Below are 12,463 nucleotides of genomic sequence, written 5' to 3' on the forward strand. Positions count from 1 at the left end.
AGTGATATTATTGGCAACAAATACATCTAGTGTAAAGGTTGTATCATATGCTACATAATCAGATCCACTTCCATATCTAGCAATCAAAGCTAATAAATCCATTCCTACCACTCCGTGACCTATCTAAACTAAACTTTGATTTCTTTCTAAAAGATCTTCACATTTTAGTGGGAGCATAGTTCATCGTTGGTTTTTTTATGGTTTAAATTTCTGAAAATTGTAAAATGTTTGCAAAATACACAACACATGTTCTACTTTTCCTTTGATTTAATGGGTAAGATCCTACTTTAGCATTTATAATTTTGTATTTAATTGTAGAAAAAAAAATTTTGTTTTTTGTTTTTTTTCAGGAATTCAAAGTTGTATTTTAATTTTAGTTGTTTAAACATTCTCCAGGTCAGCTAGGTTTTTATATGGGCTGCTCTAGCCTAATTTGAAATTCACATTGAATTCCTGATATTTGTGTGTGTGTTCTTGAATAACCCTTTTAGATAGCCTATCTCAATATGACTGTTTCAAATGTGTATGAAACCAAGTTGCTAATTAATTAAATGTGATTTAATATGTAATGTGGCAAATATCCCATAGGAAAATGTTATGCTGGCAATATGTCATATAGCTAGTATAATATTATTTTGTATATTGTAATATCTGTATTATTTTGTTCACTTGATATAGACCATATCAAGTGAAAACTCTCTAGTTAGTAAAGCAAACTTCAATGAAAAATAATAAATTACCATACATGCTATGCCCATATGGCCCATCTAGTTTGCTAAATTTTCTAAATACTTTCATTAGTCTTATATCTACGATAGTCTTATGCCTATCCCACGTTATTTACCAATGACTAAATTTGGTCTGCATCAGCAAATTTGGTTAAAATAACTGAATTGCAACCAAATTTGTAATTCTCGTATTTACTAAAGGCAGCGTTTATTTTTTTTATTTTTTTTCAAGAAAGCAAATCTCATTCGGTACCAGTCAGTCTCTGCTTTAAAATGAGTCATTCATAAAATATATTAGCATATTGCATAAATATTTGATTCACTCTGAACAAATCCTCTAAAGGGAGTTTGCTTAATAATTTCAACAGTTTTTTTCGCAGCAATCTTAACAAATTCACACTGTTTGTTCGTTGGGAGGACAAGCAGCCAGAAAGCAAAGGTTTAAGATATAAAACAAAGTTTGATTTAATACATCCTATTTCTAAAATAATCAGATAACATGCATTTTATAACCTAAACTTTTATCTTTTAGTTATTGGGGTATAATGTACACCTCCATGGTGTTAACCCGTTTCTCCCTAGGAGTTAATTTCAATGGTGCCAATGGCAGATTTATACAGTGAATTCGGGGTTCAACCAAATTGTGTAAATTCCATTGAAACAAATTTATAGGAAGAAAGAGGACTGTTCTGCTGAAAATTATGAGAATTCAGTTGTTTAGTTCTGTAGTTCAACCATTCATTTGAAGTTAAAGGATGAAATCCAGATCATATTGAATTGTTGTTCAATGGTTGTTACTCAAATTCTGACATTTATAAAGCTTAACCCCTTAACGCCGTTACGGCGTTCTATGCCGTCGCGGCTTTAAAGGGCTTTAAAGCCGTTGCGGCGGCATAGAACGACGTAACGGCTTGCAGCCCCAGGAGGTACTGTGTACTCAACTCCACCGCGATCCTCTTCTGGGGGGCTGCCTGAGAGCCCAGGCAGCCCCCCTCCGGCAAATGAGGCCCCCGGGGGCCATGTGATCGCTCTCAAAGAGCGATCACATGGCCCCCTATAGCTGGCTATGGATCTGCCAGCTGTCAGGGTACCTGAAGTCTCTACCTCGGAGGAGGTTAGACTTTCAGACAGCCGTCCTCTCAGGGGGGCTGACTCACCCAATCCTCACAGCTCTCATAGCGGTTTACACGCCGGCCGCGATAGCCCCGCCTCCTTTTATGACGCGGCGCTCAGGAGCCGACGTCATGACGGCAATCACGTCCCGACCTGTCAATCTAGTTCCGAACAACGAATCAGGGCTCGGCAGGGGCGGAGTCATCAATTAAAGAGCCAAGGTATAAAATAGGGATGTGTGTAATGGTTCATTGCCCTGTCGTGGTTCTAGCTTGTCTGGTCACTCAGTGCTCTTATTACTGTTTGTCTTTTTGGTTCTGACTCTGCTTGTATTTTCGTTCCTGCTTACCTCTCTTGTCCTTTGACCTCGGCTCGTCTCTCGCTTACCTGTTCTCTCGTTCCCTCGACCTCTGCTTGTCTCTGACCATTCTTTGCTTTCTCCTTACGTTAGTCCGGCCATTCTAAGGTCCAGTATACGTACCTAGCTCCTGTTTGTATTCTGCGTGTTGGATCCCTGTCCCGATCCTGACACCAGCAGGGAGACTGTCTAAAATATCAGACAGTCCCCCTGCTGGTAGGTAGTGTAAAAAAAAAATTATTAACATGTTATAAAATAAATTAAATGCCTTTTTATATATATATAATATGTATATTATATATATATAATATATATACATATTATATATATGTAACGTCATACGTAATGTATTTTAATATTAATATTAGTATATATTAGTATTAAAATACACTTAGAATGACGTTACATATATATAATATGTATATATATTATATATATAATAGATCTACATATATATATTATATATATATATACGTATAATTACAATAATAAATAAATAAAATAAATAAATAAAATATTGAAACAAAATTTAAAATAAATTATATATTCATATGTAATTTCATTCTAACTGTATTTTGTTATTAATATATATATATTGGAAACAGAATACACTTAGAATGACATTCTATATATATCTATCTATATATAAAATACAAATAACCGCAAATATATATATAGAGATAAATACATATAATTACATAAAAGATTACATTAGTATACACGTAGAATTTATATACCTATAAATGCATATATATTAAAATTCTACGTGTATATTTAAGTAATTTTTTAACATAATTATGTCATTTGATTAATTAAAATTTTATTGACATGCCTGACAACACAGGGAGAAAGTGCAGAGAATTTAATTCGCAAGCACTATATTTGACCCTGTAACTCTCCAAGACACCATTAAACCTGTATATAGGGGGTACTGTTTTACTCGGGAGACTTCGCTGAACTCAAATATTAGTGTTTAAAACTGGTAAATTGTATTACAACGATGATATTTTAAGTAAAAGTGACGTTTTTTGCATTTTTTACAAACAAACTGCACCTTTATGGACTATATTATTGTTGTAATATGTTTTACTGTTTTAAAACACTAATATTTGTGTTTAGTGAAGTCTCCCGAGAATAACAGTACCCCCCATGTACAGGTTTTATGGTGTTTTGGAAAGTTAGAGAGTCACATATAAGGCTTGCATTTCATTTTTTTGACATTGAAATTTGCCAGATTAGTTATGTTGCCTTTGAGACCGTATGGTAGCCCAGGAATAAGAATTACCCCCATGATGGCATACCATTTGCAAAAGTAGACAACCCAAGGTATTGCAAATGGGGTATGTCCAGTCATTTTTAGTAGCCACTTAGTCACAAACACTGGCCAAATATTAGTTTTTTGCTTTTTTCACACAAAAACAAATATGAACGCTAACTTTGGCCAGTGTTTGTGACTAAGTGGCTACTAAAAAAAACTAAACATACCCCACGTTCAATACCTTGGGTTGTCTACTTTTTCAAATGGTATGCCATTATGGGGGTAATTCTCATTCCTGGGCTACCACACCGTCTCAAAGGTAACATTACTAATCTGGCAAATTTCAATTTGAAAATGGAACGTTCTATATTTGACCCTGTAACTTTCCAAAACACCATAAAACCTATTAATGGGGGGTACTGTTGTACTCGTGAGACATCGCTGATTACAAATATGTGCATTTTGTTGCAGTAAAACCTAACAGTATTATGACATTTACAGCTAAAATGTGAGGCGGAACTAAAAAAAAAAAAAAAAAATTAAGTTCTCACAGTTTTTTTTAATTTTATTCATAATAAATTGTTTCATATACAAATATTTTATATGAAATGAAAGCCCTGTTTCTCCTGAACAAAATGATATATAATAAGTGTGGGTGCATTTAATATGAAAGAGGTGAATTACGGTTGAACAGACATATAGCGCAAATTCCAGTTATTGTTTACGTTTTGTTTTGATCAGAACGTGTACTATTGACTCCGTTATGTAAGGGGTTAACCCCTTCAGGACGGAGTCAAACTAATATTTGGCCAGTGATTGTGACTAAGTGGCTACTAAAAATGACTGGACATACCCCATTTGCAATACCTTGGGTTGTCTTCTTTTGCAAATGGTATGCCATCATGAGGGTAATTCTTATTCCTGGGCTACCATACGGTCTCAAAGGCAACATAACTAATCTGGCAAATTTCAATGTCAAAAAAATGAAACGCAAGCCTTATATGTGACTCTCTAACTTTCCAAAACACCATAAACCCTGTACATGGGGGGGCACTGTTATTCTCGGGAGACTTCACTAAGCACAAATATTAGTGTTTTAAAACAGTAAAACATATTACAACAATAATATAGTCCATAAAAGTGCAGTTTGTTTGTAAAAAATGTAAAAAACTTCACTTTTACTTAAAATATCATCGTTGTAATACAATTTACCAGTTTTAAACACTAATATTTGAGTTCAGCGAAGTCTCCCGAGTAAAACAGTACCCCCTATGTACAGGTTTTATGGTGTCTTGGAGAGTTACAGGGTCAAATATAGTGCTTGCGAATTAAATTCTCTGCACTTTCTCCCTGTGTTGTCAGGCATGTCAATAAAATTTTAATTAATCAAATGACATAATTATGTTAAAAAAAAAATACTTAAATATATACGTAGAATTTTAATATATATGCATTTATAGGTATTTAAATTCTACGTGTATACTAATGTAATCTTTTATGTAATTATATGTATTTATCTCTATATACCGTATATACTCGAGTATAAGCCGACCCGAATATAAGCCGAGGCCCCTAATTTTACCCAAAAAAACTGGGAAAACTTATTGACTCGAGTATAAGACTAGGGTGAGAAATGCAGCAGCTACTGGTAAATTTCTAAATAAAATTAGATCCTAAAAAAAATATATTAATTGAATATTTATTTACAGTGTGTGTATAATGAATGCAGTGTGTGTGTGTGTGTATAATGAATGCAGTGTGTGTGTGTTTATAATGAATGCAGTGTGTGTGTGTGTATATGAATGCAGTGTGTGTGTGTGTATATGAATGCAGTGTGTGTGTGTGTATATGAATGCAGTGTGTGTGTGTGTATATGAATGCAGTGTGTGTGTGTGTATATGAATGCAGTGTGTGTGTGTATATGAGTGCAGCGTGAGTGTATGAGTGCAGCGTGAGTGTATGAGTGCAGCGTGAGTGTATGAGTGCAGCGTGAGTGTATGAGTGCAGCGTGAGTGTGTGAGTGTGTATGAGTGTATGAGTGTATGAGTGTGTGAGAGTGTGAGAGTGTGAGAGTGTGAGAGTGTGAGAGTGTGAGAGTGTGAGAGTGTGAGAGTTGCAGAGCCTTGGTGGGGGTGGGTGGTTTTTTTTTTATTATTTAAATTTGTATTATTTAAAAAAATTTGTTGTTATTAATTATTATTTTTATTTATTTAATTATTATTATTATTATTGTATTATTTTTTATTATTTAATTATTTTTTTTATTTTTATTATTCATTTTTTTTTTTTCGTCCCCCCTCCCTGCTTGATATATGGCAGGGAGGGGGGCTCCTTACCTGGTGGTCCAGCATTGGTAGTTCAGTGGGGGGAGAGGGGTGCTGGCAGAGCTGTACTTACCTCTTCTGCAGCTCCTGTCAGCTCTCTCCTCCTCCGCGCCGTCCGTGCAGCTCCCTCTGTCAGCTCACAGTGTAAGTCTCGCGAGAGCCGCGGCTCTCGCGAGATTTACACTGGGAGCTGACTGAGGTGCTGAACGGACGGCGCAGAGGAGGAGAGAGCTGACAGGAGCTGCAGGAGAGGTAAGTACAGCTCTGCCAGCACCCCTTTCCCCAGTCTGTATTATGGCAATGCAAATTGCCATAATACAGACAATTGACTCGAGTATAAGCCGAGTTGGGGTTTTTTAGCACAAAAAATGTGCTAAAAAACTCGGCTTATACTCGAGTATATACGGTATATATTTGCGGTTATTTGTATTTTATATATAGATAGATATATATAGAATGTCATTCTAAGTGTATTTTGTTAGCAATATATATATTAATAATAAAATACAGTTAGAATGAAATTACATATGAATATATAATTTATTTTAAATTTTGTTTCAATATTTTATTTATTTATTTTATTTATTTATTATTGTAATTATACGTAAATATATATAATATATGTGTATATGTCTATTATATATATAATATATATACATATTATATATATATGTAACATCATTCTAAGTGTATTTTAATATTAATATATATACTAATATTAAAGGGACACTATAGTCACTTGAACAACTTTAGCTTAATAAAGCAGTTTTGGTGTATAGAACATGCCCCTGCAGCCTCACTGCTCAATCCTCTGCCATTTAGGAGTTAAATCCCTTTGTTTATGAACCCTAGTCACACCTCCCTGCATGTGACTTGCACAGCCTTCCATAAACACTTCCTGTAAAGAGAGCCCTATTTAGGCTTTCTTTATTGCAAGTTCTGTTTAACCCCTTAAGGACACATGACGTGTGACATGTCATGATTCCCTTTCATTCCAGAAGTTTGGTCCTTAAGGGGTTAATTAAGATTTTCTTATCCCCTGCTATGTTAATAGCTTGCTAGACCCTGCTAGAGCCTCCTGTATGTGATTAAAGTTCAATTTAGAGATTGAGATACAATTATTTAAGGTAAATTACATCTGTTTGAAAGTGAAACCAGGTTTTTTTTTCATGCAAGCTCTGTCAATCATAGCCAGGGGAGGTGTGGCTAGGGCTGCATAAACAGAAGCAAAGTGATTTAACTCCTAAATGACAGCGAATTGAGCAGTGAAATTGCAGGGGAATGATCTATACACTAAAACTGCTTTATTTAGCTTAAGTAATTTAGGTGGCTATAGTGTTCCTTTAAAATTAAAATACACTTTGTATGACGTTACATATATATAATAAATACTTTTAATTTAATTTTACACATGTCTAATGGTTTTTTTATTCTTCCTACCAGCAGGGGGACTGTCTGACATTTCAGAAAGTCCCCCTGCTGGTAGATCCACAGCCAGCTATAGGGGGCCATGTGATCGCTCTTTGAGAGTGATCACATGGCCTCTGGGGGCCTCATTTGCCGTGGGGGGGCTGCCTGGGCTGTCAGGCAGCCCTGCAGAATAGGATCGCGGCGGAGGTGAGTACCGCCGAGGTCCTGGGGGCTTAAGCCGTTACGGCGTTCTATGCCGCCGCAACGGCTTTAAAACCCTTTAAAGCCGCGATGGCATAGAACGCCGTAACGGTGTTAAGGGGTTAAAGAGAAAAGGCAGTCAGCCACGTAAATAAGTTACCTGCGCTCTCTCCTTAATCCCTATGTATATTAAGACAAATGGAGGTAATTTAGTTGCTCCAATGGTCATTGGAGGGAATGCCTGCCTGCCAACGTCAAGGCAGACCCCCACCAAGCGGGTCCTAACACTGACCCTTCATCCTGCTTCCCTACAAAAAGAGAAGTCCTGCGCTCACTCTGCTGCCGGCCCAGTAGTAATGGGAGTGAGCGCAGGACTTCTCTTTTTGTATTTGTATTTACTTTGTATCACACAGCCTGGTTACAATGCTGCCGCCCATCCCATGTGTTCCCTATTAAGGGTTAATAAGTATATAGGGGTGTATATAAAAAATACCCCTCTCTGTCTCATTGGAGATGTCTTTGCCAGAAGCTCAAGGAAACAGGCTGAAGGGTCAGTGATAGGACCCGCTTAGGGGGGTCTGCCTTGACGTTGGCAGCGGGCATTCCCTCCAGTGGCCATTGGAGCAACTAAATGACCTCCATTTGTCTAAATATACATAGGGATCAGGGCCGGTGCAAGGATTTTTGCCGCCCTAGGCAAAAGAAAAATTTGCCGCCTCCCCCCATGTGACATCACAATGCCCCACCCATATGATCTGCCATATGAACTAACGCCAGTGCTGCACACTGTGTTTACATTAAAAAGCCTGCAGGGACAGGCTCTAGACACCGGAACCACTTCATTAAGCTGCAGTGGTTCTGGGGACTACAGGGTCCCTTTAATGTGAGGTTAATTAGAGATTAGTAAATCAATATTACTGGAGCACTAAGAATCACTAGAGTTAATAGGGGTAGAGTAGAATTTCTATAAAAAGCAATTGTACATAATTTTTCAATACAGCTTCCACACTTCAAAAAGTGTTCCCATCACCAAAAACAAGATTTCAAATATAATGTAGAGAAGTGGAGCGATATAGAGTAGATAAGCCCCTTTTACCATAAATCAAAACATAGAAAAATATACTTATATTTCTGCTGGATCAAGCTCAATCTCATATGTGGCATATAGAAAAAAGAGAAATCAGAAAGATCATAGTACACATCTGTATAAACAGTTATGTACTCTTGTATATGTACACTAAATCAGCTGGATATAAAAGTACAATTTATTTGGATACAATGTATAAAATCTAAATATAAAACACAGCTGAAAAACGGCATAAGTAGTAATACTAGAAGTGCAAACAAATTGCCGCTTACTAGAAACAGTGGTGAGTAAAGCGGTATGTGTCCCTGTTACTCACAACAAGGCTATCCCACACTGGGAGATGTCTCCTGGGCAGAGAGGATTCAGTGAGGCTCTATGTAGTAGGTTCCGGGTTGGCAGCTGAAAGTTTCAGTGGTGACTGCTCTGTGATCCTGGCTCGCATTCAGACTCCGCCTCTTCCTCTTGCGTAATCACTTTGCTGTCTACGCGTTTCGCCGTTCTCAGACGGCTTTGTCAGGACGTGATGTGCTGGAGTCCATTCTCACTCCTACGGATTTTTATATGCTCAGTCTCAAATGTAATTGGTCCGGTCTTCCAGTCCTAATTAGCATACATACGGTGCCCCAGAGGGAACAACCGGATCAGCAAGCAAATCATATTATAAATGCAGAGCTGCTTCACCTTCGTTCTTCATGGGGATTTAACTCCTTATGCACTAGTTCTTTGTATGTTGTACATCAAAAATCTTTTATATGAAATCAACTTGAAACAAATATTCATACACAATTAATAAAATTGATAAAAATTATGATAAAAATGAAAATAAAATACAAAAAAATGTTCCAGCATGTTTTTCGTGTATTCACTTTACATTTACTTTCCATTACATAATATTTTCTTTTGCCAACATGATTTTATATGAAGGAAAAGAAAAGAGAATATATGTGTTAGCAAAATCAACATTTGGAATATTTGTTAATAACACATACGGTACTTATTATCACACACCGTGACTGGATCCCATCACACCTATGGATTCTTAAAGTGACATAGTGAAATCCCATCAGTGTATATTAACTCATATATATACATATAACTTTAACATATGGTATATTCCATAGACATCTATTCTAAAAAATGACCTCTATTCCAGAAAGTGACAGATCTCAAAGTCATTGTTCAGTCCACTGGGAATGAGGGTGTTCAACTCAAATATCCACCTCATTTCAGTTCGACCTAGATTTTGGATAAAATTGCCTCCCCTCCAATTCCTATTTATCTGTTGGATTCCCATGAATTCTAGAAGGGTGGGATCAGAATTATGAAACTCTTCAAAGTGTAAAGAGACTTGATGTTGTTGAAATTTTCTTTTAATGTTATATATATGTTCACATATTCTAATTCGCAATTGCCTGGTGGTTCTACCTATGTACCTTAGTCCACATGGGCAGATCAACATATATATTAAATTTTGTGTTTGGCACGTTATAAGTTCTTTTATTTTATATACCTTTCTATTTGCTATAAATTCTTTAAAACACTGTTTTTCACTTTGTGTGTTGCGGCAAGCACTACAGTTGCCGCATCTGAAAAAGCCATTTAATTGATTTAGAAAACTAGGTTTAACAGTAGGCATGTTCTGAACATTGTCAGTCAGAATTCTTTTCACATTCCTGACTCCTCTATGTATTATCCTAAGATTGGAGGGTAAGAATCTTGATAATACTGGATCTTTCAATAACCAGTGCCAGTGTTCAGAAATAATCTTTCTGAGCTGACTATTTTGAGGCCCTGAGAATTGGCAAATGAATGGAACGCACACTTCCTGCTTAGTGTTTTCTTTATGGGTTCTATACTTCAAAATACTTTCTCTATTCACATTTTGAATATCCTCTACAGCCTTACATAGAATACGGTCACCATAGCCTCTCTCCCTAAAATCGGAAACAATTTGTTGACTTTGATGTAAAAAAACTGTCTGATCAGTACAATTTCTCTTTATTCTAGTTAGTTGGCTTTTTGGGATGTTTGTGAGCCATGGACTATAGTGGCAACTACCTACATCTATGTAGCTGTTCACATCAATGGATTTGAAGAAGGATTTGGTTTTAACTTTTCCTTCCTCTATATATACAGTAAGATCTAGGGAATTGACTTCCTTTGTACTGTAATCAAATGATAAGCTTATTCCCCACTTGTTTGAATTAATGTGTTGAATGAAAGACTTCAAAAGATTTTCTCCTCCTCTCCAAATGAAGAAGAGGTCATCGATGTAGCGTTTATATAACACCAAGTTCGCCTGCCAGCCACTTCCTTCTCCTAAATGGAGAGATTCCCAACGTGTCATAAATAGGTTCGCGTAGCTGGGGGCGAACTTGGTGCCCATGGCCGTCCCACAGGTTTGGAGGTAGAAATCGTGATTAAACCAAAAGAAATTATTCCGTAAAAGGAAGTCAATGGAATCAACTATGAACTTAATTTGGCTGCTTGGATAGGACGACTTTTCTTAATAGGAAATATAGGAAATTATCCCAGAATCCCACACAGGAAATTAAGAAAAAATTCCTAGATTTAATTGAAAGAGGATTTAAGGAGGAGGTGCTAAACCAAAAAGAAAGGGAGTATATAGAAATTAAATTCGAGAGGGTACCGGTATTTTATTCTCTCCCGAAATTGCATAAAGATAAAGAAAGACCTCCAGGGAGACCGATAATTTCGGGGATTAATTCTATATCGTGCCGACTCTCAGAATACATAGATCATTTATTGCAACCCCTAGTAAAATCCTCCCCATCATATTTGAAAGACACAACAAATATTTTACAAGAATTATTAAACATCAAGTGGGAAGACAAGTGGCTTTTTGTCACGGCAGATGTGGCCGCATTATATACCAACATTGACCACAAACTCGGTATTCAAGCTATAAAATACAGCTTGGAAGAAAAGTCTTCCTATCCAAGCAGCCAAATTAAGTTCATAGTTGATTCCATTGACTTCCTTTTACGGAATAATTTCTTTTGGTTTAATCACGATTTCTACCTCCAAACCTGTGGGACGGCCATGGGCACCAAGTTCGCCCCCAGCTACGCGAACCTATTTATGACACGTTGGGAATCTCTCCATTTAGGAGAAGGAAGTGGCTGGGAGGCGAACTTGGTGATGGGATTTCACTATGTCACTTTAAGAATCCATAGGTGTGATGGGATCCAGTCACGGTGTGTGATAATAATTATGTGTTATTAACAAATATTCCAAATGTTGATTTTGCTAACACATATATTCTCTTTTCTTTTCCTTCATAAAAATCATGTTGGCAAAAGGAAATATTATGTAATGGAAAGTAAATGTAAAGTGAATACACGAAAAACATGCTGGAAAATTTTTTTGTATTTTATTTTCGTTTATATCATTATTTTTAGCAATTTTATTAATTGTGTATGAATATTTGTTTCAAGTTGATTTCATATAAAAGATTTTTGATGTACAACATACAAAGAACTAGTGCATAAGGAGTTAAATCCCCATGAAGAACGAAGGTGAAGCAGCTCTGCATTTATGTGATTTGCTTGCTGATCCGGTTGTTCCCTCTGGGGCACCGTATGTATGCTAATTAGGACTGGAAGACCGGACCAATTACATTTGAGACTGAGCATATAAAAATCCGTGTGAGAATGGACTCCAGCACATCACGTCCTGACGAAGCCGTCTGAGAATGGCGAAACGCGTAGACAGCAACATGATTACGCAAGAGGAAGAGGCGGAGTCTGAATGCGAGCCGGGATCACAGAGCAGTCACCACTGAAACTTTCAGCTGCCAACCCGGAACCTACTACATAGAGCCTCACTGAATCCTCTCTGCCCAGGAGACATCTCCCAGTGTGGGATAGCCTTGCTGTGAGTAACGGGGACACATACCGTTTTACTCACCACTGTTTCTAGTAAGCGGCAATTTGTTTGCACTTTTAGTATTACTACTTATGC

At 36.8% G+C, this 12,463-nt stretch overlaps 1 protein-coding gene across 2 annotated transcripts in view; it reads left to right on the forward strand.

Annotated features, from left to right (window-relative positions):
• LOC134607945 (enoyl-CoA delta isomerase 3, peroxisomal-like) overlaps positions 1-12,463 on the forward strand; it is a 59,406-nt gene that overhangs the window by 17,275 nt on the left and 29,668 nt on the right. The gene's annotated exons all lie outside the window — the stretch shown is intronic.

Source organism: Pelobates fuscus, chromosome 4 (genome assembly GCF_036172605.1).
Source record: "Pelobates fuscus isolate aPelFus1 chromosome 4, aPelFus1.pri, whole genome shotgun sequence".
NCBI classification, from domain to species: Eukaryota; Metazoa; Chordata; class Amphibia; order Anura; family Pelobatidae; genus Pelobates; species Pelobates fuscus.